This window comes from Sinohyriopsis cumingii, chromosome 10 (genome assembly GCF_028554795.1).
Source record: "Sinohyriopsis cumingii isolate HCF-2022 chromosome 10, ASM2855479v2, whole genome shotgun sequence".
In the NCBI taxonomy this organism is placed as follows: domain Eukaryota; kingdom Metazoa; phylum Mollusca; class Bivalvia; order Unionida; family Unionidae; genus Sinohyriopsis; species Sinohyriopsis cumingii.
Window position 1 is genome coordinate 60,108,299 of NC_142970.1, and position 25,510 is coordinate 60,133,808.

General features: G+C 35.0%; 1 protein-coding gene across 6 annotated transcripts in view; it reads right to left on the reverse strand.

Annotated features, from left to right (window-relative positions):
- The window catches only part of LOC149790217 (uncharacterized), a 192,857-nt gene that overhangs the window by 81,955 nt on the left and 85,392 nt on the right, over positions 1-25,510 (reverse strand). The gene's annotated exons all lie outside the window — the stretch shown is intronic.

The window sequence follows — 25,510 nt, forward strand, 5'->3', positions numbered from 1 at the left end:
TGACTTTATGTACATTAATGTCAAATTCTGGCATTAACATGACTTTATGTACATTAATGTCAAATTCTGGCTATAAGATGACTTTATGTACATTAATATCAAATTCTGGTGTTAAGATGACTTTATGTACATTAATGTCAAATTCTGGCATTAACATGACTTTATGTACATTAATGTCAAATTCTGGCTATAAGATGACTTTATGTACATTAATATCAAATTCTGGTGTTAAGATGACTTTATGTACATTAATGTCAAATTCTGGTGTTAAGATGACTTTATGTACATTAATGTCAAATTCTGGCTATAAGATGACTTTATGTACATTAATGTCAAATTCTGGCTATAAGATGACTTTATGTACATTAATATCAAATTCTGGCTATAAGATGACTTTATGTACATTAATATCAAATTCTGGCTATAAGATGACTTTATGTACATTAATATCAAATTCTGGCTATAAGATGACTTTATGTACATTAATGTCAAATTCTGGTGTTAAGATGACTTTATGTACATTAATGTCAAATTCTGGCTATAAGATGACCTTATGTACATTAATGTCAAATTCTGGCTATAACATGACCTTATGTACATTAATGTCAAATTCTGGTTATAAGATGACCTTATGTGCATTAATGTCAAATTCTGGCTATAAGATGACTTTATGTACATTAATGTCAAATTCTGGCTATAAGATGACCTTATGTGCATTAATGTCAAATTCTGGCTATAAGATGACTTTATGTACATTAATGTCAAATTCTGGCTATAAGATGACCTTATGTACATTAATGTCAAATTCTGGTGTTAAGATGACTTTATGTACATTAATGTCAAATTCTGGCTATAAGATGACTTTATGTACATTAATGTCAAATTCTGGCTATAAGATGACTTTATGTACATTAATGTCAAATTCTGGTGTTAAGATGACCTTATGTACATTAATGTCAAATTCTGGCTAAAAAATTACTTTATGTACATTAATGTCAAATTCTGGCTATAAGATGACCTTATGTGCATTAATGTCAAATTCTGGCTATAAGATGACTTTATGTACATTAATGTCAAATTCTGGCTATAAGATCACCTTATCCACATTAATGTCAAATTCTGGCTATAAGATGACTTTATGTACATTAATGTCAAATTCTAGTGTTAAGATGACTTTATGTACATTAATGTCAAATTCTGGCTATAAGATGACCTTATGTACATTAATGTCAAATTCTGGTTATAAGATGACGTTTTGTACATTAATGTCAAATTCTGGTGTTAAGATGACTTTATGTACATTAATGTAAAATTCTGGCTATAAGATGACCTTATGTACATTAATGTCAAATTCTGGCTATAAGATGACGTTTTGTACATTAATGTCAAATTCTGGTGTTAAGATGACTTTATGTACATTAATGTAAAATTCTGGCTATAAGATGACCTTATGTACATTAATGTCAAATTCTGGCTATAAGATGACTTTAAAAAAGTGATGTCAAGAATGTAATAATATATCAAAACTATGCAAAGGACTGAATATATCAGGACTATGCAAAGAAATGAACACATCAGGGCTATGCAAAGAACTGAATGCATCAGGACTATGCAAAGGACTGAATATATCAGGACTATGCAAAAAAACTGAATATATCAAAGTCACAGGAATTTGTCTCTGAAAACAGGGGAGAAACACATAAGGACTGGCCTGGGTATTAACATGGATAGCTGAGTTTGTACATGGCTGTCATCCTAGACTGTAGCCTGTCCTAGGTTTGGGCCTTAGTGTGACCATGAATTTTTCATACATTTACACATATATAAAATTATTAAAATCAGCTCTAAATACATTTTCATTTTAATTCTTTTTTGCAATGTTATGAAATGACTGTTTAACCCACACATAAAACATGACATTAAAATTTCCGGATTTGTACAATACAGAATGTATTCTCAATGATTTCAGTACAAAACAAAACTTCAGCTCAAGGCCAACAAATTTTGATATTCTTTTTTAAATGTCATGAGGGGACATTAATTGGTCCCAGTAGCCATAATAATAGTTGACAAATATTTCAATTTCATACAGATTTTCCATTGTTAGCAATTTCTCCATGTAAATATTGTTTCCAATTGATCTGATTTTGCCTAAAAAATGGACGCATGCATGTCACCTTTCCAATTCTCTTTAAAAATCCTTGGATATGACACTTGCAATAATGTTATCTCAGTGAAATTTATCATGTGAAAGGTTTAGTAATCATTAGTCTGATGTGGCATAGCATACATGCGGCAAAGACATTTATCTTGTGAAAAGTGAATTAACCCAAAGTTCGAAGTGATTTAAATCTTCATCTGTTCAGTAATTGTTTGTCAAAACTGAAATAATATGCTTAAACTTGCTCAACAAGCAGTGTTGTCATTAGCAACAAGCAAATTTGTCATTAGCAACAAGCAAATTTGTCATTAACAACAAGAAAATTTGTCATTAGCAACAAGCAAATTTGTCATTAGCAACAAGAAAATTTGTCATTAGCAACTGAAAGTGACTGCTCTAGTGGCCTAGTGGTTAAAGCGTCCACCTCAGAGGCAGGAGGTAACTGGTTTGAACACCTTCCGAATCATACCAAAAACTTATAAAAATGGTACTAACAGCTGCCTAGCTTTGCGTGCAGCATTAAGAGGTTAATGTTAGGACTGGTCGGCCTGGTGTCAGGATAATGTGACTGGGTGGGACATCTTGCTACATGTCTGTGGCATGATGCCCAGTGCTAGACATCACTATAAACTGACACACTGCAGACATCACAGCAATATGACAAAAAAATATTTTAAAGCTACCTTAAAATCCAAATCACACATACACACACACGCAACTGAAAGCAGGCTTAAAAACTACCCTTATAAACTCTAGCTATGTACTTCTGCAATGCTTTAACATTTTTTGTTACACTGTTTCAGTCAACAAACCTTGTCTCTTGTACTCTAGCTTTCCACTTTAAAACATGAGTGTTGCAAGTACAGAGCTGACAAATGTTGAATTTTTTTAAAAAGCTGGCACTTTGCAATAAAGTCATTGCAAGCCACGGGTGACAATCCATTATGTTCCTTATCACCCAGTGTTGTTGTTGTTGTTGTTCTAGGGTTTAACGCCATTTTTCAGCACAAGATAGGCTATACATGGCGGCCAGTATAACTGGTGAAGGAAGAACCCTGGAAAATAACCACCGACCCACGAGAAGCTACTGGCAGGCCCAGATACCCATGCTAACCAAGCCTTGGACTCGAACCCACACAGACTGAGGTGAGATGGGATTGATCTGGAATGGTGAGCACTCTAGACCACTTGGCCACTCGGGGCCCCCATCACCCAGCGTATTGTGTGCTGAGATTTCTTCATTTATTTTCATGAGTACACATAAAAAAAATGATATCATCAACAATAAAATGTGTCAGTCTCCCACACACCAATGAAAAGTACCCAGTTTATCAATTCATAAGCAACTGTCTTGAAAAGAAACTCTGAATGAGCCAATCAAACAGGATGATAGGTCAAGTTAGGTCACTATGGCAGGTTTATGCATATTCATAAGAAATGAGGAAATCTCTATACAGACTGTAAGCATGTTTATTCACATTCATGAGAAATGAGGAAATCTCAATACAGGTTGAAAGCAAGTTTATGCATATTCATGAGAAATGAGGAAATCTCTACACAGACTGTAAGCATGTTTATGCACATTCATGAGAAATGAGGAAATCTCAACACAGGCTGTAAGCAAGTTTATGCAAATTCATTAGAAATAAATAAATCTTTACACAGACTGTATTCAGCTTTATGCATATTCATGAGAAATGAGGAAATCTCAGCACAGACTGTAAGCATGTTTATGCACATTCATGAGAAATGAGGAAATCTCAACACAGGTTGTAGCATGTTTATGCATATTCATCAGAAATAAAGAAATCTCTATACAGACTGTAAGCAGCTTTATGTATATTTATGAGAAATGAGGAAATCTCTACATGAACTGTAAAAAAAGGTGTATGCACATTCATGAGAAATGAGGAAATCTCAACACAGGCTGTAAGCATGTTTATGCATATTCATGAGAAATAATGAAATCTCTACACAGACTGTAAGCAGCTTTATGTATATTCATGAGAAATGATGAAATCTCTACACAGATTGTAAGCAGCTTTATGTATATTCATGAGAAATGATGAAATCTCAGGACAGACTGTAAGCAGGTGATAAAAGAGGATAGTGGATTGTCATCCATTGCTTGTGATGATGTATAAAGTATGATGACTGCATATATTAGAAAAGGCCATTGCAAAAATTAAATAATAATTTATAACAATCATTAACAACAATTAACAAATTTTAAACTTCAAACTACCAATCCACAATTCTACTTACGAACTTTGGTCCAGAATAGAAACACAATCTGTGGGAAGTACTTCTGTCATGATGGTGTTAAACAAGTAACACTACTTAACAAACTTTAGTCCCAAGTCAAATCACAAAATATAAGTCAGTTCTTTCACATATGCAAAGATGTAGTAAATAAAAGTCCATATTTTATCAACTCTAAAGTATAAGAATTATAAAAATAAACAACTTGAAATAGACAGCCTGTAGGTTCAGATAATTCTGACCTTACAGTATATAAACCATTGACACAACTACAACTGTTAGAAAGAAATTAAAGACAGTGAAATCCTTGTATCTCAACACAATTTAGTGATATCCTAGCATCTCAACACAATCGAGTGATATCCTTGTATCTCAACACAACTGAGTGATACCCTTGTATCTCAACACAATTGAGTGATATCCTTGTATCTGAACACAACTGAGTGATATCCTTGTATCTCAACACAACTGAGTGATATCCTAGTATCTCAACACAAGTGATATTCTTGTATCTCAACACAATTGAGTGATATCCTTGTACCATAGTCCACACAATCGAGCGATATCCTTGTATCTCGACACAAATGAGTGATATCCTTGTATCTCAACACAACTGAGTGATATCCTTTTCATTATCCAGTACCCTCACAACCTGTTTGGCTAAAGGAACTAATGAACTCAGTATATTGTTTAGCTTTCAAAGTCACAAGGAATGTCCAATTTTTCAAACTCAAATCCTGCAGTAGCAAATTCAGATAGGTAAACTAGTTCCTAAAGGACCTAGCATTGGAAAAATTGATCAAACAGTTTGTCTGCAGATAAGGACCACTGTCTCATGCACATATCCCATCAATGTGTAATCAAACATTAGGATCACTGTCTCACACACTAATCTCATCAATGTGTAATCAAACAAGGATCACTGCCTCACACTCATATCTCATCAATGCATCCTTTACATGAACTTATGTCATCTGATATAATTTAATTTATATAGTATTACTTAAATATTTTAAGAACATCTGAACATGTCAACTCCCAAAAAGGAAATATAGCCCAATAAGATGGGTCAGTAACACTGTTGTCAGGACACACGTCTTTTGTTTTAACCTTTAGGAAAATATTCCAACTTTAACTGCCATATATAACCTAATGAAAGACACTTCTTCCAACCACTATTTAAGATAATACAGTAATATCAACATTTAAATGATAAAAAATATATAGTTACAAAAAACAGTTCATGCATTACCTTCAGTCACCATTCTAAATATGTATGTAACTATATTTATTTAAAACAGACTGATCCTTTTAAATTAGACTAATCATTTTAATTAGACTAATCATTTCTAATTAGACTAATCACTTTAATTAGACCAATCACTTTTAATTAGACTAATCACTTTTAATTATACCAATCACTTTTAATTAGACTAATCATTTTAATTAGACTTATCATTTTAATTAGACTAATCACATTGAATTAGACTAATCACTTTTAGTTAGACTAATCACTTTTAACTTTTAGATTAATCATTTTTAATTAGACTAATCACATTTAAATAGACTAGACACTTTATGTAGACTAATCATTTAGTTAGACTAATCACTTTTAATTAGACCAATCACTTTTAATTAGACTAATCACTTTTAATTAGACTAATCATTTTAATTAAACTAATCATTTTTAATTAGACCAATCACTTTCAATCTGACTAATCACTTTTAATTAGACCAATCATTTTAATTAGACCAATCATTTTAATTAGACCACTAACTTTTTTGCTAATAATTTTTAATTAGACTAATCACTTTTTATTTGACTAATCACTTTTAATAAAACAATCATTTTAATTAGACCACTAACTTTTAATTAGACTAATCACTTTTAATTAGACTATTTAATAAGACTAATCACTTTTAATTAGACATCATTTTATACCCAGTCAGAATATTAGAAGAAAGGTTAATTAACAATGGTCATTTAAAACAACAGTTCTTTCACATAAAAAAATGTTTTCCTGGTAATAAAGTTTTGCAAAAAAAACTAATCAATTCAATTTAATGATCCAGGATTATTATTTTTGTTATCACTGATTCTGTCCAAACAGATTAATTTTGTGATCACTGACTCTGTCCAAACAGATTAATTTTGTGATCACTGACACTATCCAGCACTGCTTTTTTTGTAATCAGAGACACTGTCAAGGACTGATTATCCTGTTATCACTGACACTGTCCAGGAATGGTTATTCAGTGATCATTCACATTGTCCAGGATTAGTTATTATTATGCACTAACACTGTCCAGAACTGTTTATATTTGTGATCAATGACACTGTCCAAGACTGTTTAGATTTGTGATCACTGACACTGTCCAGGACTGGTTATATATATGATCACTGACACTGTCTAGGATTGGTTATGTATATAATCACTGTCACTGTCCAGGACTGGTCATATTTGTGATCAACGACACTGTCCAAGACTGTTTAGATTTGTGATCACTGACACTGTCCAGGACTGGTTATATATGTGATTGCTGACACTGTCCAGGACTGGTTATATATTATATCACTGACACTGTCCAGGACTGGTTATATATGTGATCACTGACACTGTCCAGGACTGGTTATATATGTGATCATTGACACTGTCCAGGATTGGTTATGTATATAATCACTGGCATTGTCCATTACTGGTCATTTTAAAATGAATTAATATGTAGTTACCATTAGTTTGATACATGTGGTATATTCCTGTAATGAAAGCATACAACACTTTTGTCCATTTCATTTCACACAACAGTGACTATCTTTGAACTTAACCCTGCATACAAAACAACTATCTATTTATGACTCAAAGAACATATATTTGAACCATGATAGAATTACAAGTTCCATACTGCCCATTAAAAACACATACAACCATGAGAATAACCTCATTCATGTTAATATAATGGTTCAACAGGTGCTCACTGATTTGCTTTCAATGAATTTGAACAAGAGTGTGATAAAGGTTTACTTTGTCAAGGTCTTGCACTTTTTCTATGGTACTGTCATTTCAATCATCTATTATTCCATTCACTGCCAATAAAACTAAGAAGGTTTTTTTCCTTAATTTTTAAATGTAAATAACCAGGGCTAATTAATTCTTGCTTCTCTGTTGATGTAAATTCAGACAGAACTATAGATGCCATCACTGCTAGTCATGATATATGAAATAATCTACTTTTGTTCCAGAAAATAAAAGCTTATATCATCAGACAATTGTTGGACAAGGTGTATGTAGCATACTGCTAGGCACTTATCCAAGTATGTGTTACTTGTGAATGGTTGTAGACAGTAAGGCTTATGTATATGTAACTTACAACTCGTAGGCATTTATGTATGTGCAACTTACAACTGGATGTAGGCATTTATGCATGTGTAACTTACAACTGGATGTAGGCATTTATGTATGTGTAACTTACAACCGGTTTAAGGCATTTATGTATGTGTAACTTACAACTGGATGTAGGCATTTATGTATGTGTAACTTACAACTGGATGTAGGCATTTATGTATGTGTAACTTACAACTGGATGTAGGCATTTATGTATGTGCAACTTACAACTGGATGTGCAACTTACAACTGGATGTAGGCATTTATGTATGTGTAACTTGCAACTGGATGTAGGCATTTATGCATGTGTAACTTACAACTGGATGTAGGCATTTATGTATGTGTAACTTACAACTGGATGTAGGCATTTATGTATGTGTAACTTACAACTGGATGTAGGCATTTATGTATGTGTAACTTACAACTGGATGTAGGCATTTATGTATGTGTAACTTACAACTGGATGTAGGCATTTATGTATGTGTAACTTACAACTGGATGTAGGCATTTATGCATGTCTAACTTACAACTGGATGTAGGCATTTATGTATGTGTAACTTACAAGTGGTTTTAGGCATTTATGTATGTGTAACTTACAACTGGTTTTAGGCATTTATCTATGTATAACTTACAACTGGATGTAGGCATTTATGTATGTGTAACTTACAACTGGATGTAGGCATTTATGTATGTGTAACTTACGACTGGATGTAGGCATTTATGTATGTGTAACTTACAACTGGTTTTAGGCATTTATGTATGTGTAACTTACAACTGGATGTAGGCATTTATGTATGTGTAACTTACAACTGGATGTAGGCATTTATGCATGTGTAACTTACAACTGGATGTAGGCATTTATGTATGTGTAACTTACAACTGGTTTTAGGCATTTATCTATGTGTAACTTACAACTGGTTTTAGGCATTTATGTATGTGTAACTTACAATTGGATGTAGGCATTTATGTATGTGTAACTTACAACTGGATGTAGGCATTTATGCATGTCTAACTTACAACTAGATGTAGGCATTTATGTATGTGTAACTTACAACTGGTTTTAGGCATTTATGTATGTGTAACTTACAAGTGGTTTTAGGCATTTATCTATGTGTAACTTACAACTGGATGTAGGCATTTATGTATGTGTAACTTACAACTGGATGTAGGCATTTATGTATGTGTAACTTACAACTGGATGTAGGCATTTATGTATGTGTAACTTACAACTGGTTTTAGGCATTTATGTATGTGTAACTTACAACTGGATGTAGGCATTTATGTATGTGTAACTTACAACTGGTTTTAGGCATTTATGTATGTGTAACTTACAACTGGATATAGGCATTTATGTATGTGTAACTTACAACTGGTTTTAGTCATTTATGTATGTGTAACTTACAACTGGATGTAGGCATTTATGTATGTGTAACTTACAACTGGATGTAGGCATTTATGTATGTGTAACTTACAACTGGTTTTAGGCATTTATGTATGTTTAACTTACAACTGGTTTTAGGCATTTATCTATGTGTAATTTACAACTGGATGTAGGCATTTATGTATGTGTAACTTACAACTGGATGTAGGCATTTATGTATGTGTAACTTACAACTGGTTTTAGGCATTTATGTATGTAACTTACAACTGGTTTTAGGCATTTATGTATGTGTAACTTACAACTGGTTTTAGGCATTTATGTATGTGTAACTTACAACTGGATGTAGGCATTTATGTATGTGTAACTTACAACTGGATGTAGGCATTTATGTATGTGTAACTTACAACTGGATGTAGGCATTTATGTATGTGTAACTTACAACTGGTTTTAGGCATTTATGTATGTGTAACTTACAACTGGATGTAGGCATTTATGTATGTGTAACTTACAACTGGATGTAGGCATTTATGCATGTGTAACTTACAACTGGATGTAGGCATTTATGTATGTGTAACTTACAACTGGTTTTAGGCATTTATCTATGTGTAACTTACAACTGGTTTTAGGCATTTATGTATGTGTAACTTACAATTGGATGTAGGCATTTATGTATGTGTAACTTACAACTGGATGTAGGCATTTATGCATGTCTAACTTACAACTAGATGTAGGCATTTATGTATGTGTAACTTACAACTGGTTTTAGGCATTTATGTATGTGTAACTTACAAGTGGTTTTAGGCATTTATCTATGTGTAACTTACAACTGGATGTAGGCATTTATGTATGTGTAACTTACAACTGGATGTAGGCATTTATGTATGTGTAACTTACAACTGGATGTAGGCATTTATGTATGTGTAACTTACAACTGGTTTTAGGCATTTATGTATGTGTAACTTACAACTGGATGTAGGCATTTATGTATGTGTAACTTACAACTGGTTTTAGGCATTTATGTATGTGTAACTTACAACTGGATGTAGGCATTTATGTATGTGTAACTTACAACTGGATGTAGGCATTTATGTATGTGTAACTTACAACTGGTTTTAGGCATTTATGTATGTGTAACTTACAACTGGTTTTAGGCATTTATGTATGTGTAACTTACAACTGGATGTAGGCATTTATGTATGTGTAACTTACAACTGGATGTAGGCATTTATGTATGTGTAACTTACAAGTGGTTTTAGGCATTTATGTATGTGTAACTTACAACTGGTTTTAGGCATTTATGTATGTGTAACTTACAACTGGATATATGAATTTATGTATGTGTAACTTACAACTGGTTTTAGTCATTTATGTATGTGTAACTTACAACTGGATGTAGGCATTTATGTATGTGTAACTTACAACTGGATGTAGGCATTTATGTATGTGTAACTTACAACTGGTTTTAGGCATTTATGTATGTTTAACTTACAACTGGTTTTAGGCATTTATCTATGTGTAATTTACAACTGGATGTAGGCATTTATGTATGTGTAACTTACAACTGGTTTTAGGCATTTATGTATGTGTAACTTACAACTGGTTTTAGGCATTTATGTATGTAACTTACAACTGGTTTTAGGCATTTATGTATGTGTAACTTACAACTGGATGTAGGCATTTATGTATGTGTAACTTACAACTGGTTTTAGGCATTTATGTATGTGTAACTTACAACTGGTTTTAGGCATTTATGTATGTGTAACTTACAACTGGATGTAGGCATTTATGTATGTGTAACTTACAACTGGATGTAGGCATTTATGTATGTGTAACTTACAACTGGATGTAGGTATTTATGTATTTGTAACTTACAACTGGTTTTAGGCATTTATGTATGTGTAACTTACAACTGGTTTAAGGCATTTATGTATGTGTAACTTACAACTGGTTTTAGGCATTTATGTATGTGTAACTTACAACTGGATGTAGGCATTTATGTATGTGTAACTTACAACTGGTTTTAGGCATTTATGTATGTGTAACTTACAAGTGGTTTTAGGCATTTATGTATGTGTAACTTACAACTGGTTTAAGGCATTTATGTATGTGTAACTTACAACTGGTTTTAGGCATTTATGTATGTGTAACTTACAACTGGTTTTAGGCATTTATGTATGTGTAACTTACAACTGGTTTTAGGCATTTATGTATGTGTAACTTACAACTGGTTTTAGGCATTTATGTAAGTAAGCATGCAAAATTTATGGATGTTACATTTCATGAAAACCTATGTATGTACACCTCTCCTTTGACAGGTTGCACACAGCAGGGTCCACAAACATAGCCCACACTATAAATGAGGTGTGAGTTACAGAGGGACCTCCAAAAAGTTTGTAAAAAATCGCTGTGACATTGAGAAAACTGGGGGGGAGGAGCAGAATTAGGGAACGGGGTTATTTATTGACTGAATCCTCATTTTACAATAACATTGATAATGATTTGTAATAACGTGCTTTTTCTAATGAAATTGTTCATTATTCTGTTTAAATAACTTTTATTTTCAAAATGTCCAACATATGAAAGATCATTCCAACCGGTATCAAGAACCATCACGTGTATGCAAAAAATCTGTGTATTACGTCACTGCTTTATGTTTTCTTGATCAGTCTGGTTCCCATAGTGGTGTTCAATATTATCCTGCCAAATCAGGAGTACACAGCGCAGGGAACTAGACTAACTGTTGTTACACCACCAAACAAGATTCCTTTTGATCAAAAACATGCAACATCTATTTCGTGAGACAATCATCTGCGTTGAAACTCAATTTTTGTATAAATGTTCAAGTAGTACAGTATTGATCTCGTGATTTCATTGGAAGTAATAATGAAACTTCTTATCATCCTTGAGGATATCTCGAAGTGCCAGTTCAAAAATTCACTGAAACTCACTCGCCTACAATGGTCCGTATCTGTGAAATCAAGCTCTTTATTTTACAAACTACTAATTTTGCTTGGCTGCCATGTTATCTTTGATCACAGTTATGAAAGAGTCTGTCAATTTAAGGTAGTTTATGTTACACACACGATAACATTTATAGGGATTTTGGTGCCTTTTAACTTTTCTTAATTCATTCCACCTCCTTTATTTGATTCAAAAGACATAATTAACATGATAATACAAAGGAGGCCAGCCTTTAATTCAGTTCAACAATACAACAAATACTTACGGAACTCAGTTATCAAAACACGGTTGGCACTTAATTAGGTTCTCAGAGAAATGCTTGCGGACATAGCTGTTATGGTAGATTGAAGCATTGTATGTTTAATCACAAGAGGACACATTGCATTTTATGACGATTACATTTAAAAGGAACTAAAAGATAGAACTATTACAAAAATTTCAATTGATAAAAAAATTATTTGATTTGTATTTTGTTTTTTAAATTCTACCTCCACTCGGTCTAAGTGACATTTTCGTTGATCAAAATTTCCTTACATATCGTTAATTGCAGTGTACTAGGAATTTCATTTGGAAAGAAAATGTAAAAAATTGTATGACATATTTTTTAATTTGATATTTCATAGTGTTGATTAAAATTTCCAGGTCCTAATCTACCATTTTTGATGATAAAATGAGCGATACATCAAAGTTTCCACTACCAATTTTGATCATGATTTTCTTCAAGTTCAACAATTAGGGATCAATTTTTGGGGTATTTTCTGGTTTATGCTTACAACATTTGGTACACAAATGTGTCCTCAGACTGAAGCAGCACAATTTAATGTTGCAAGTAATGCCAAATTCTATATTTTGAAAACACAACCTCGATTATAATACCCATTCAAAATAACAGTTTTGATCTTTGCTAAAAAACATCATTTTCAACAAATCTGTTTGCTTTTCAGAGAAAGTAAATAAAATAGAACTTCTTAATATGGCCATACATCCCTGTATGGTATGCACATGCCATATATCCCAACATAGCATACAGATAGCCATATATCATTGTATAGTATACACATGGCCTTGCATCCATGTATATTATAAATATGGCCATACATCCCTATATAGCATACACATGGACATACATCCCCATATAGTATAGACATGGCCATATGTCCATACATAGCATACACATGGCCATACAACCCTATATGGCATACACATGGTCATACATCCCCATATAGTATACACATGACCATATGTCCCTATATAGTATACACATGGCCACTACATATATGTATAGCATAAACATGGCCATACATCCCTATATAACATACACATGGCCATACATCCCCATATAATATACACATGGCCACACATCCCTACATATTATACACATGGCCATACATCCCTGTATAGTTTACACATGGCCAATACATATTTGTATAGTATACACATGGCCATACATACCTGTATAGTACACACATGGCCATACATCCCTGTGTAGTATACACATGGTCATATGTACCTATATAAGATAGACAACATGGCCATACATACCTGATAGTATATACATGGCCATATATCTCTGCATAATATACACAACATTGCCATACATTTCTTTATAGCATAAACATGGCCATAGATCTCCATGTAGTATACACATGGCCATATATCCCTGTATATTATACACATGATCATACATTCCTGTATGGGATACATATGACCATACATCCCTACATCATATACACATGGCCATGTGTATATGTATAGTAGACATATGGCCATACATCCCTGTATAGTACACAAATGGCCATACATCCCTACAGAGTATACACATGGCCATACATCTCTGTATAGTAAACACATGGTCATAAATTCCTGTGTACTAGACACATGGCCATAGATCCCTGTATAGTATACACATGGTCATACATCTCTGTATAGTATACACATAGCCATACGTCTCTTTATAGTATACACATAGAGCAGCAGGGAAGTTGTACAGACCAGGTGGCTCAGATAAAATTAACCCTCCTACGCAAACTTTCTCCGTAGAAGCCTCAGATTTCAAAAATAAAGCCTCCTACGCAAATTAATCTGCGTAAATTCGACCCCGAGTGCAATTTTCAGACATAAAAAAAACAGCAATTTTTTTTGGGGGGGGTAGGAAAATAATTCTTGTCCGAGTGTGCAATGCAAGATTGAGGCTGCAATTTTATGAGTAAATTTGATCAAGACCGATTCGATACCTACTACGCGGATCATGAAGATTAATCGTGATAAAACCGTGCGGTGTTGCCTGAGCGTTACTGAAGAAATTTTTAAACTTATTTATATCCATGTCGCCGTTACACCAAGTTTGATGAATGTTTCTCAGCGTGTGAGTATCAACGCCATTAAATACCGATAAAATATTACAATTGTCTCTAATCACCTTTGGAATTTGCGTATATCGCTGTGTCACGTAAATCACATCGGTATTCTTATGTCGGCCACGCGAGAATATCCTAGCTGGCTTGGTCTGCTTATCCAGCATCACATCATCGAAAACAACAAGATTATTAACATCGCCATCTAAATTTTCCACTGATGGAGCGTCATTGATATCCGTGATGAATTCTATCGTGCCATCATCAGTATTATCACTAAATTCTTTTAGTACTTGATAACATTGCTGATCGTCAACAGATGGCGCAACCAAATACAATTTATCCCATTTCATCCATCGCATTATCAAATTTAATAACAACTGCGTCTTTCCAGATCCCGACGGTCCAATGATTATCATTCTTATCGAATTTGGTAATGCCGCGATATGTTTCATTTTCTCGCGTTTTTTCGTGGCTGAAAAATCAATTACATTCATGTTAATAAAATACATGGATCTATATTGTGTTAAGTGTCGCACTCGAACTGCTACGCTAAATCCAATCGAAGTCGTTACGCGCAACAACAGGAATGCAATTAAGGGTGAATGCGCAGTTTGCAAGACAATCAAGTTTAGATTTGTAAAAAAAAAAGTAGAACCGGAGGAGACATCACAACCTCCTTAACAAATCTACCTGGAGCTCCTTGGGCGAAATATCCCGGAGAGAAGCATCTGCCAGGATATAATTACTGCGGACCTGGTACGAGGCTAGATATGAGACTCAACGATAATGATCAACCAAATCCCGGTGAAGATCCAGTAAACGCTATTGATAACGCATGCTATTATCACGATCTTGCGTATCGTAGCGGGGATTTAGAACAAAGACACCTCGCTGATATTAAATTAATTCACGCAATAGACGCAATTCCTGATAAAAATTTCAAAGAGAAATTGGCAACTTGGTTAATAAAAGGCGCGATGAAAGGTAAATTAGTACTAGGTGCGGGTAGATTATAATGGAACAAATATATTATTCTCTGCGAGGATTTTGGCGAGGAAAATCAGCAATAGCCAAACTTGCCAAGGCAGCGAAGGTAAAGCAGTCCACCGCTGCATCATGGTTATCGAGACAAGCAGTTTGGCAAATTTATCTTCCTCCGCCTAAAAAAATACCATACGCGAGTTTCTCCGTCAGTGTACCTAACGAAGTTCATCAGGCTGATTTAATGTTTCTTCCTCACGATACCGTTGATGGAGTTACATACAAATATGTGTTAACGGTTGTTGATATTGCTAGTAGGTATAAAGAAGCAGAACCATTATCAAATAAAACAGCAACAGAAATTTCAAAGGCATTTGAGAAAATTTATTCACGATCTCCGTTAACATGGCCGAAGCTTCTCCAAATTGATCCAGGACGAGAATTCCTCGGTGCGGTTACTGCGTTAATGAAAAAGAATAATGTTAAAATCCGACGTGGCGTAGTTGGTGTTCATCGTAGTCAGGCTATCGTTGAAAGATTCAACAAAACACTAGCGGAAAGATTATTCGGATATCAGTACGCAAGAGAATTTATCCAAGATAATCGATCTCACGATTGGGCAACAAGATTACCTCATGTGATTAACGCACTAAATAACGAGGTAACACGAACAATATCAATGAAGCCTGCAATTGCAATTACAAAAACAAATATACCACTAAAGCGAGATTCTACTATTCCACCTGTGTTAGGTAGCGTCACGGTTAGATATTTATATAAGGAGGGGGAAGCGGAGGGAGGAAGAAAAAGAGCAACCGATCCAACTTGGAGCGTTACAACACATAAAATATCAGCTGTAACAAGATCATCAGGAAGACCAGCAATTTATTTCTTAGATTCGCTAGCACCACAACGCGGATTTACCAAGGAGGAATTACAAATAATACCGAGGGATACTCAACTACCGCCATCGTCGTTAATGTGAAATTTAAATCTACCTAACTGAGATAATTTTCTTACTCGAGAAACTGCTAGATAAACTAAATTTGACCAGGAAATTCTATCATCGACGATCCAAATTTGGCCATCTACTGTCAATCCCTGCGATGAATGTATCGTTGTTGCGTATCCAAGTTTCCATGGCGATCTTTCCGCGTTTATTGCATCATTGACAAGATTAATATCAACGAAAATAATATCGTTCAAAACTAATATTTTTTCTTCTCCGCATGGCAAAGTAACATTAATATTTTGTTTCCTGGTATCAGCGGGCCTGTAACATAACGGCACCTGCAACGTTGGAAATTTCTCACAATGAAGTTTGAATAATATTTCCTGAATAACATCGCGAACAATTTTCCTGCTAGCAACAATCAAATGATCTGGACGCCACAAATTTAGAAAAATATCCATCGGAGTTTCGTCAATTATTTTTCTCATTACATCGCATTGAAACTTATTAGGTTGCAACCGAATTATTTTTTTAAACTCAGTCAGTAAAATATCATTGGATCTATAATCAGCGTCAATTTCTTCATAATAATCTACAAAGTTTCTAAGCCACTCATGAGGAGATTCACCATCAATAGGATCAGGTTGACCGTGATCTCCGCACATTATCACAGCGGTATTTTTCTCTTCTAGCCAACCCAGGAATGATTTTAGTATAACTAAATTTACCGTGCAAATTTCATCAAATATTATAATCTTGTTGATATATTTGTTTCCCATACGAGCCGAATCCCACAATCCACCGCTGTATTTGAAATAACTGTGATACGTACAGGAATTAACGCCACGTTGTCTTATTTCTCGCGCTAATCTGTGAGTAGGAGTCAACACAACCATATCAGAGTTTGAAAATAAATTTATCGCTCTTGTTGTTTTACCGCTACCACCAGGACCATTCATGTAAACGAATTTGTTACGCGAAATCGGATCGAACGCAGATGCGGCTGTTGATACTTCATCGCATTTATCTTTATGAAATTTATCGCAATCTTCAACATCCGCGTCTTCGCAATAATCTAGAATATCCTCGTTCTTTATTCTCCAGGTTCCCCAGGAACCATCGGTGATTAAATTCTCCAACCTACACTGATATTTCTTATCGATATAAAATGAATCCGTTGCAACTCTTACCGCGATATCAGAAAATTTATTTATCATCGATAACAAATTGATACTTACATAAGCTAGCATCGATGATCTTAAATGAGTATATTGCGCTGATTCTCCATCGAGATAACTAATCACGGTACCTAACTTTGTTCCATCAATGATAATATTTTCTCTGTTGCAAAATATTCCACGCGACACTGTATCGGCAATAATAAAATCCATCTCAGCATCATTGATAAATAATCTAGCGTGTCGGTGTTTATGATCAACGGATCCTCCTTGAGTAAATTTACCAATAATTTTTCTTCCGATATCTTTCGCATTCTCACAATCCGTAGGCAACCACACCTCGGTCTGCTTCCTATAGGATATAATTGCCTCGCTCACCGTCAACGATATTAACATTGACGAATCCAGCATATATCTCAACAATACCGTAGGGACCCATCTTCGCTGAGATAAATGCCGACCAAACCAAATATAACAAATTTTATGTAAATTTTCAGCAAACTCGAATGAGGTAACATGAGCAAATCCTGTCATAACAAAATCAGGTAACGGTCCGTTAATCGCAACTCTTGTCATTTCACTGGTTGGATGACCAAATTTAGCAAAGTAATCTGCACAATCGCCATATCCGAGAAAACTTCCAGGGTAGCATGCGCTCATGTCAACGGAAATCATATCCTCGAAATAATACTTGGTATTCCATAATCCTCCATGGCCGTATTCGATACAACTAAGTTGAATATCATTGAGAAATTCATTCCTTGTTGGTTTCCACGAATTTCTTTCTCTGGCAGCATGAGCAGCAACAGACGAGATAGTAAAGCAGTTTGTCAGTAACTGATCCGGATTTGACGAATACTTCACCGCGATATTTTTCATCGATTCGTGTAATATTTCATCTCGGTAAATATCTCCTCGCGGCAAGATAAATTGATCGTATTTTTCTTCGCTCGAAAATAACCAGACCGATATTGGATCAGACGCGGCTAATAGTTTGATAAACCTGAACATAGCATCGGAATTGTCTTTTGCACCATCAACATGATAAAATTTAACAGAGCGATCTCGTGGAAATATCATCACTGACTGCGACCACGCATGTGAATTATGATCAACAATTTCGATTGGTGTTCCTCGAGAACTATACGGTGATGAATATAATATTTCTCCCGATAATGTTTTTACCGTGATAGGAAATTTAAGTTTCTTACTTAACGCAGCAACATCATCAATCGATGCGCCATCAACAATTGTCTTTGCCCACGTGTTAATTTTATCCAATCTCAATTGAGTCAGACCAGATCCACGACGGGCATTTTTCATGTGTTCGATTACTCTCTCAGCTACACAATTTATTTTCGGAGATTCTTTCATCGCAGGTAGATTTTTCATGTCAGGATTATTATTCAGCCGATAAATTCCATAAACAACAGCGCTAGAAGGATAAGCTCTAGCATAATAAGGACCGTCTATTCCCAATAACAATCCCGGCTTCGAATTTTTATCAAGAACAACATTTTTCTTACCGCCGCGTACTGGATCTCGTTTATCACGAATGATCCAAGTGTCATCAGGCATTTGTGCAATAAATTTTATTCCAAAGATAAATCGCTCTTCTTTATGCGAGTTTTTTATATGCTCGATTATCTTTTTCGCTCGCTCCAAATTCATCGTAGCATCAACAAAGTTAGTTTTCCAAGTTGACCAAACATGAATCGCTCCATCATCAAAAAATTCCCCTTTCGCACGATCGACCTCGGGAATGATATATTCTGCCTCATCAAGATCAAATGCATCCATTATTATATTTTAGACAAATGTTTAAATTATAATATGCAATGCAAATGGATAACAGTCGGATCAACAAAATCATGTGACAAATCCTGCAGAGGTGAATATTGCGGCGCTCATATATACGCAATTCGACGAGGTAACAAGGGACCACAGCGATGTTTAGTTTGCCAAATTGGCACTCGAGGAAAAACTCGATTGTGTTTCTCCTGTGGAGGGAAAAAATATCGTGAGTTACGGAGATATTATGAAAAAAGATCCTCGTCAGTGATATCCTGCGAAGAAGATTACATTAATCGTTTCAAAGCAAATTACGATTTAAACAAAGAGAATATTGTATATGGAAATGAAATCAGCGATTCCTGCAATGAAAATCACATACAAGTATAAATCACATCCAACCATCGATGGATACGAGGCGTCTGAAGATGGTAATGTCAGACACATAAAAACGAAGAAAAATGTTGGTAATGTTGATAAATTTGGATATTTTAGATTTACAGTCTATAAAAAAGGAGAAACAAAATGTCATTTCAACCATAGATTCGTTTACGAATGCTACAAAGGACCAATAGAAATTGGACTTGTTATTGATCATATCGACGGAGATAAACTCAACAACAAACCTTCCAATTTACGCGCGATAACCCAGAGTCAAAATTCAAGGGTTGGCAATACTGGTGGTATATGGCTACCAGCTAAGGCCGTCAAATCAGTAAATCAAAAAACCGGTGAGGAACTCGCCTTCGAATCGATGACTGCAGCAGCAAAATATTTCGTTATTAACTCACATTCGGTACGACGAGTGGCAGAAGGAAAAATTCACGCTACATTTTCTTATGATGCTGATTCGTGGATTAAATTCTCCTATATCCGAATAATATTAGATTCAGAAATCGATGAGGAATAATTAAATATTACAAAATTAATATAATGAATGAGGAAACTATAAACGACATCATTGAAGCGATTGATGATCTGAAAAGAAAGATAAATCTTCCATCGGAGTTGGACACGAATAAAATTCGATCTGAATTCGAGACGATTGTTCAAGGGAAACTTGAATACAAATATACGCTGCCGTCGGAATATAAATTAATAAAGAAAATCCAGATTGCGATATACCAATCACTGGCAACAATCAGCGATGATCGCATCGAGGATTTTGTTAAATTATCGATGTTGGTAGAAAACGCTAGATTGATTTTATCTGACGCGTATGAATCACGAAAAATTACAAGTTCGCGTGTCAGACAATTGAAAAGACTTGTCGATGAAAGTAAAATTAGGGAATCTTCCGATTCTTAAATATCTCCACAAAACAAAAAAAAATATATTAATTTTGAAAATTTCCCTGGTTTTTATTTATTTTTTTCGTCCATTTTTCCCTGGGATACAGATTTACGATTTCACCAGGAGATTGATACTTACAGTTTCTCCTCGTATATCAAGTAAATTTCCTTTCTGATCCGTTAATTTGAAATTTATTCTTGTCAATAACCGATTATGACATCGCAGGTAAAACGGATTCATTGGTTCCTTGATTATCAAATAACCAGGAGATGCGCTAGGTGAAAATGAATACAAGATAAATCCCTGATTCGCTTGATTTGACTCTGACGCATCAACATTATAACTACCTTCAACAACATCCGCGTGAAGATAAATCGCGATAACTTCCGTTATATTAACGATACCTGGCGAGATATGCCGTCCGCCACCAGTTGGATCGTTATTATGTTTGAGAATCAATTCCGATTGTATTTTTTTAGTCCACGCGGCATGTAACTTCGGAAATAAATCATCGATGGTATCAGTGACGGATTTTCTCATCGCATTAACATCATAACCAGGAAATTTGTAATTTGGTAATGTTACCTCGGTTAATCCGAGTAATTCCATAAATTTTTGTTTTTCTCCTGAGTTTTTTATCAACTCGAATTTGCTAATAGGAAGAACATAGTCGGCAATTGATATATCGTCGACTATCGCCCGAATAAACATATCATGATAATATTCAATATCATTCGCAAGCTGATTTAAAATTTTCACATGCTTTATAATTTCATTACATGAACCAGATTTATTTAGGATGCATTCATGAAATAATCCCCGCAATAAATTTAATTGTAATTTATGTTCTTGAATAAACTCCTCTAGTGTTCCTGCTACCAAAAAACCGTATATGGGGGTTATTATCCTGTTAATGTGAGTAGCGTCGAATATTTTCACACCGGGGGGGATTTTAGGAAGAGGCAGCCACGAGAGAAAATTGTTGTTAATAAGAGTAGTAAAAGCGAATATTACTAGGTTAAATTTGTGATTATTCATGAGATTGATGGCGTTATGAATCAGAGGTTTATGTTTGATATCTCCATACCATCCTTCGTTGGTTGTAAAATCCAATTTCTTTGGTTCCGGTATTTCTGGAAGGTCTTTTTCGTACCAACCTGGAATAATAACATCCGATTTTTTTGATTTTATCAGAGGTATGACCTCGGGCCAACCTAATATGTTTCTGATCGATGATTGGTAAATATCTACCATGTACGGCGATTTTACTTCTATCATTGACGACAACGTTGGATCATGCGAGGATATCCTTATTCCCGGAGTAGCATCACCGGTTATATTTGATATTCTGGTAGTAAACTCGCTATTTAGTTGATCAATTTCGTAACTGCCCGTTGGTATACCGACATATTTCCAATCTGGCGTTCCATCTGGTTTATTTTTATTTGCAAAAACAAGTGAATTATTTGACATCAAATTACCGAATGACGTCGATCTAACATTAGGCCAGCTGTTGTAGACGCGCAACTGTGTTAATGCAATTTCGTTGACGCTGATTGGTGTTGAGAAATTGATGCTAAATTCTGGTTTCGTTGAACTTAGTGATATTAACGTTGTTGTTGGCGGCGTCGTGTTTGTCACGATCTGGGCTAGCTCGGACATTATTAATATTCATTTGTTCAATCTCCGAGTAAATACTGATCATTGTAGAAAATTCTAGATCGGATATAATACCGTCGTTGAGACTCTCTGAAAGTAACGATGATAATTTCGAGTACGCATCATTGATCTTAGTAAGTTTATTCTTGTACGAAGATAATTTTTCACTTGTGCACGATGAGATTTTTTTCGCGATGATATTTAAAACACCCGCGATTGTTGTTGTTGACGAGATTATTATCGTTGCTACGATCGGCGCGATTGTTGTCACTACGGATAAAATTATTCCTGCACCAGCGACTACAGCTGATACTGCGTAAACAGCAACATCAATGGTAACTAATCTTCGTTGATACTTTCTTATTTTTATCTGATAATCATCGAGGAGTTTTTTTAGCGAATCCTGCCATGATCGCGCCTGATTGTATCGGTAATCCGATGCGGTCATTTATTAGTATCTTACGATAACAATTGCATGATCACTGTTTATCCTGGAATACCAACTGTTTCCAATCCCGATAAATATTCGAAAATTACAAAATAGGGAATCGGTCCTGTGGCGGTTCTATCCGGCGGTTCTAGATCGCATGTTGTACCGACATCTTTGTTTAGTGAAATAATAAAAAATCCAGGGTAGAATTCATGAATTCTACTGCCACGTACCATTATTACATTGAATTTTATCTTGGAAATAACGTATACTCGATATATGCCGGTAATTGGTACGGTGAAATAAAATCCGACACTACCGTTTTCAGGGTCCCAATCATAATTGTATGTCTTTAACACGAATGGTACATTACAGGCAAGATTTTTTGTTTCTACTTCCTCTGGTATCGAAATTCGCGATAATTTTCCAAGTTTCATTGATGATAATTTTGTGCTGATTTCGTTGGCGCTTGCTGTTACGGTAAGAAATTTCTCATTGATAGTTTTTATTTCTCTGTCGTACACTGATGTATCGAGTTTCTTATGTGCAAGATTAAACATCTCGATGACATTGTTGTTAATTTCCGTAATGGTTTTGTCGATGATTTTTATTTTTTCATCATGTGATGTTTTATCGACTTTTTGTTGCGCTAATTCACGTATCGCTTCAATATCATCGTTCGATACTTTACTCGCTGCGGAATTTGCATTATTTTTCTGATTCGTCAATATTCGAACTGCGTTAATATTATTATTGATTTGCTCGATATCTTCATTGATTTTTGTTATTTTTTTATTGAGTTCGTCATGTGTAGTTGAGGAGGTATCGGTGATCTTTTTTATATCATCATCAAGTTTTTTGTTAATATTTTTTGATATTTCGTCGAGTTTTCTAATATCACTAAATAGATTGTTGAGTCGCTTATTTATTTTGTCTTGGGCGTCGTCGTGTGATACTAACGCCGCTGATAACTCATTATTTTTTTGTTTTATATTCGCGAGATCGGCCTTTGGTGGAAACTCTGCAATGATATCGGTAATATCAGCGATAGATTTTAATACCAAATCCGATTGACGAGTAAATTGATTGATATGATCATTATATTCTTCTCGCTTAATTATATCAGTTATTTTGATATTGCTAGTTTGTAATCGCCCTTCGGTATTTTGAAAAACAGCAACTTCACCAGGATCCACTTCTGATAACGATAGAAGATTGTTAATATCACTCTTGGTTGCAAATTTTGATGTATCGATGTCGCCTACTACTTCTCTTTTTTCTTTCCTAAAGAGGGATCTACCGTAAATGTCAACCATGATATTTATCTAAGGTGTATTCAAATAAAATTTTGCGATAAGGGTTGGATGATTTTGAAATTGCATCAAGAACATTAATTGACTCCGGGCCGCATATTGGTGGATCTGCTAATGTTTGTGTTGGAAGTGTTGAATACCAAACCGGAAGTTTTAGTTTTGACACATACTTGATAAATTCATTTGGTGGCGCTAATCCATATGAGTCGAAGTAAATAACTTCGCGAGGATTAATCGCGTAAGCAACCCAGTGAGTGCCAGGGCCGGTATTATCATCGAGATTTATTATTCCTGTCTCGGTACGATTCGGTTTATCTGGTAATTGATCTCGCATAAATACACCTCTGAAAAATTTTATTTTCTTCTTTTTTGCTTCACTTATTAAATCTAAATTTGAGGCTGGTAGGCTCGGCTTAACCCGGATCCGTACGGGGGTCGTCTTAGGTAAAGGCCGGATCCTTGTCGTCGCTGCATCATTTTTGCAAGAAGGAGGGGAGCAAGAAGGGGGGGGGAATATCCCTCCCTTTTTTTTACGATATCTTCCTCCGCTAATTTTTCGCGTTATTGCGGAACCTATTTGAGAACCTATCCCACCGAGTGCACCTAATCCTACTGCTTTTCCAATCATGGGGAGAGCTCCAGCTATCAATCCTGGAATAGCGGCCAATAGGGGGAAAATACCACCTATTTTGACCATATCTCTGATTGCTCCTATTGAGAGATTCAGGCGAATACCAGTATTTGCTGATCTGGCTCTGTTAAAATGTCCATGTTGATTTTTAGTTAACGATAGTTTGTTAGGTCCACCGTGAAGCTGATTGCTTTTTAAGGTTAAACTTAAACCTCGTCGCGCTGTTGTTGCCGATTGAAGCTTTTTCACCTGACCGGGGGTCAGAGTTACGCTGACGTGATCGTATGGCATATTAATAATCACTTAATCTAAATTTGGAATTTGTTACATGTTCTCTACGGGCGCGTCGATGACTCTCATTCTACCGCTGATGCCTTCCAGGATCATTGTTCTATCGCTGAGAATAACTGCAATTGCTCTTGCATTTCCTCCTGTGTTAATTCTTGCTTTGAAATGAATATCGACGACCGACTGCTTTACCAAATCAAGATGTTCCAGGGAAAAGTAATAGATAGGATATAATGTATTAAAATCCAATTGTGATATTTGCAATCCAGTATCAATATTTTGATCGCGGCCCATAAAACTTAATAATCGATGATATGCGCGTGCAGTAGAATATTGGGCAAAATCGATGGCTATTTCCTCCGATGGTTCCTGTTGACCATTTATTCTCAACGAAACGTTTGTTGCCTCGAATTTATCGAATATCATATGACTAGTTAATTGATCGTATCTATTTATGTTTTGGAGAGCAACAAAGATATGTCTAGGTGC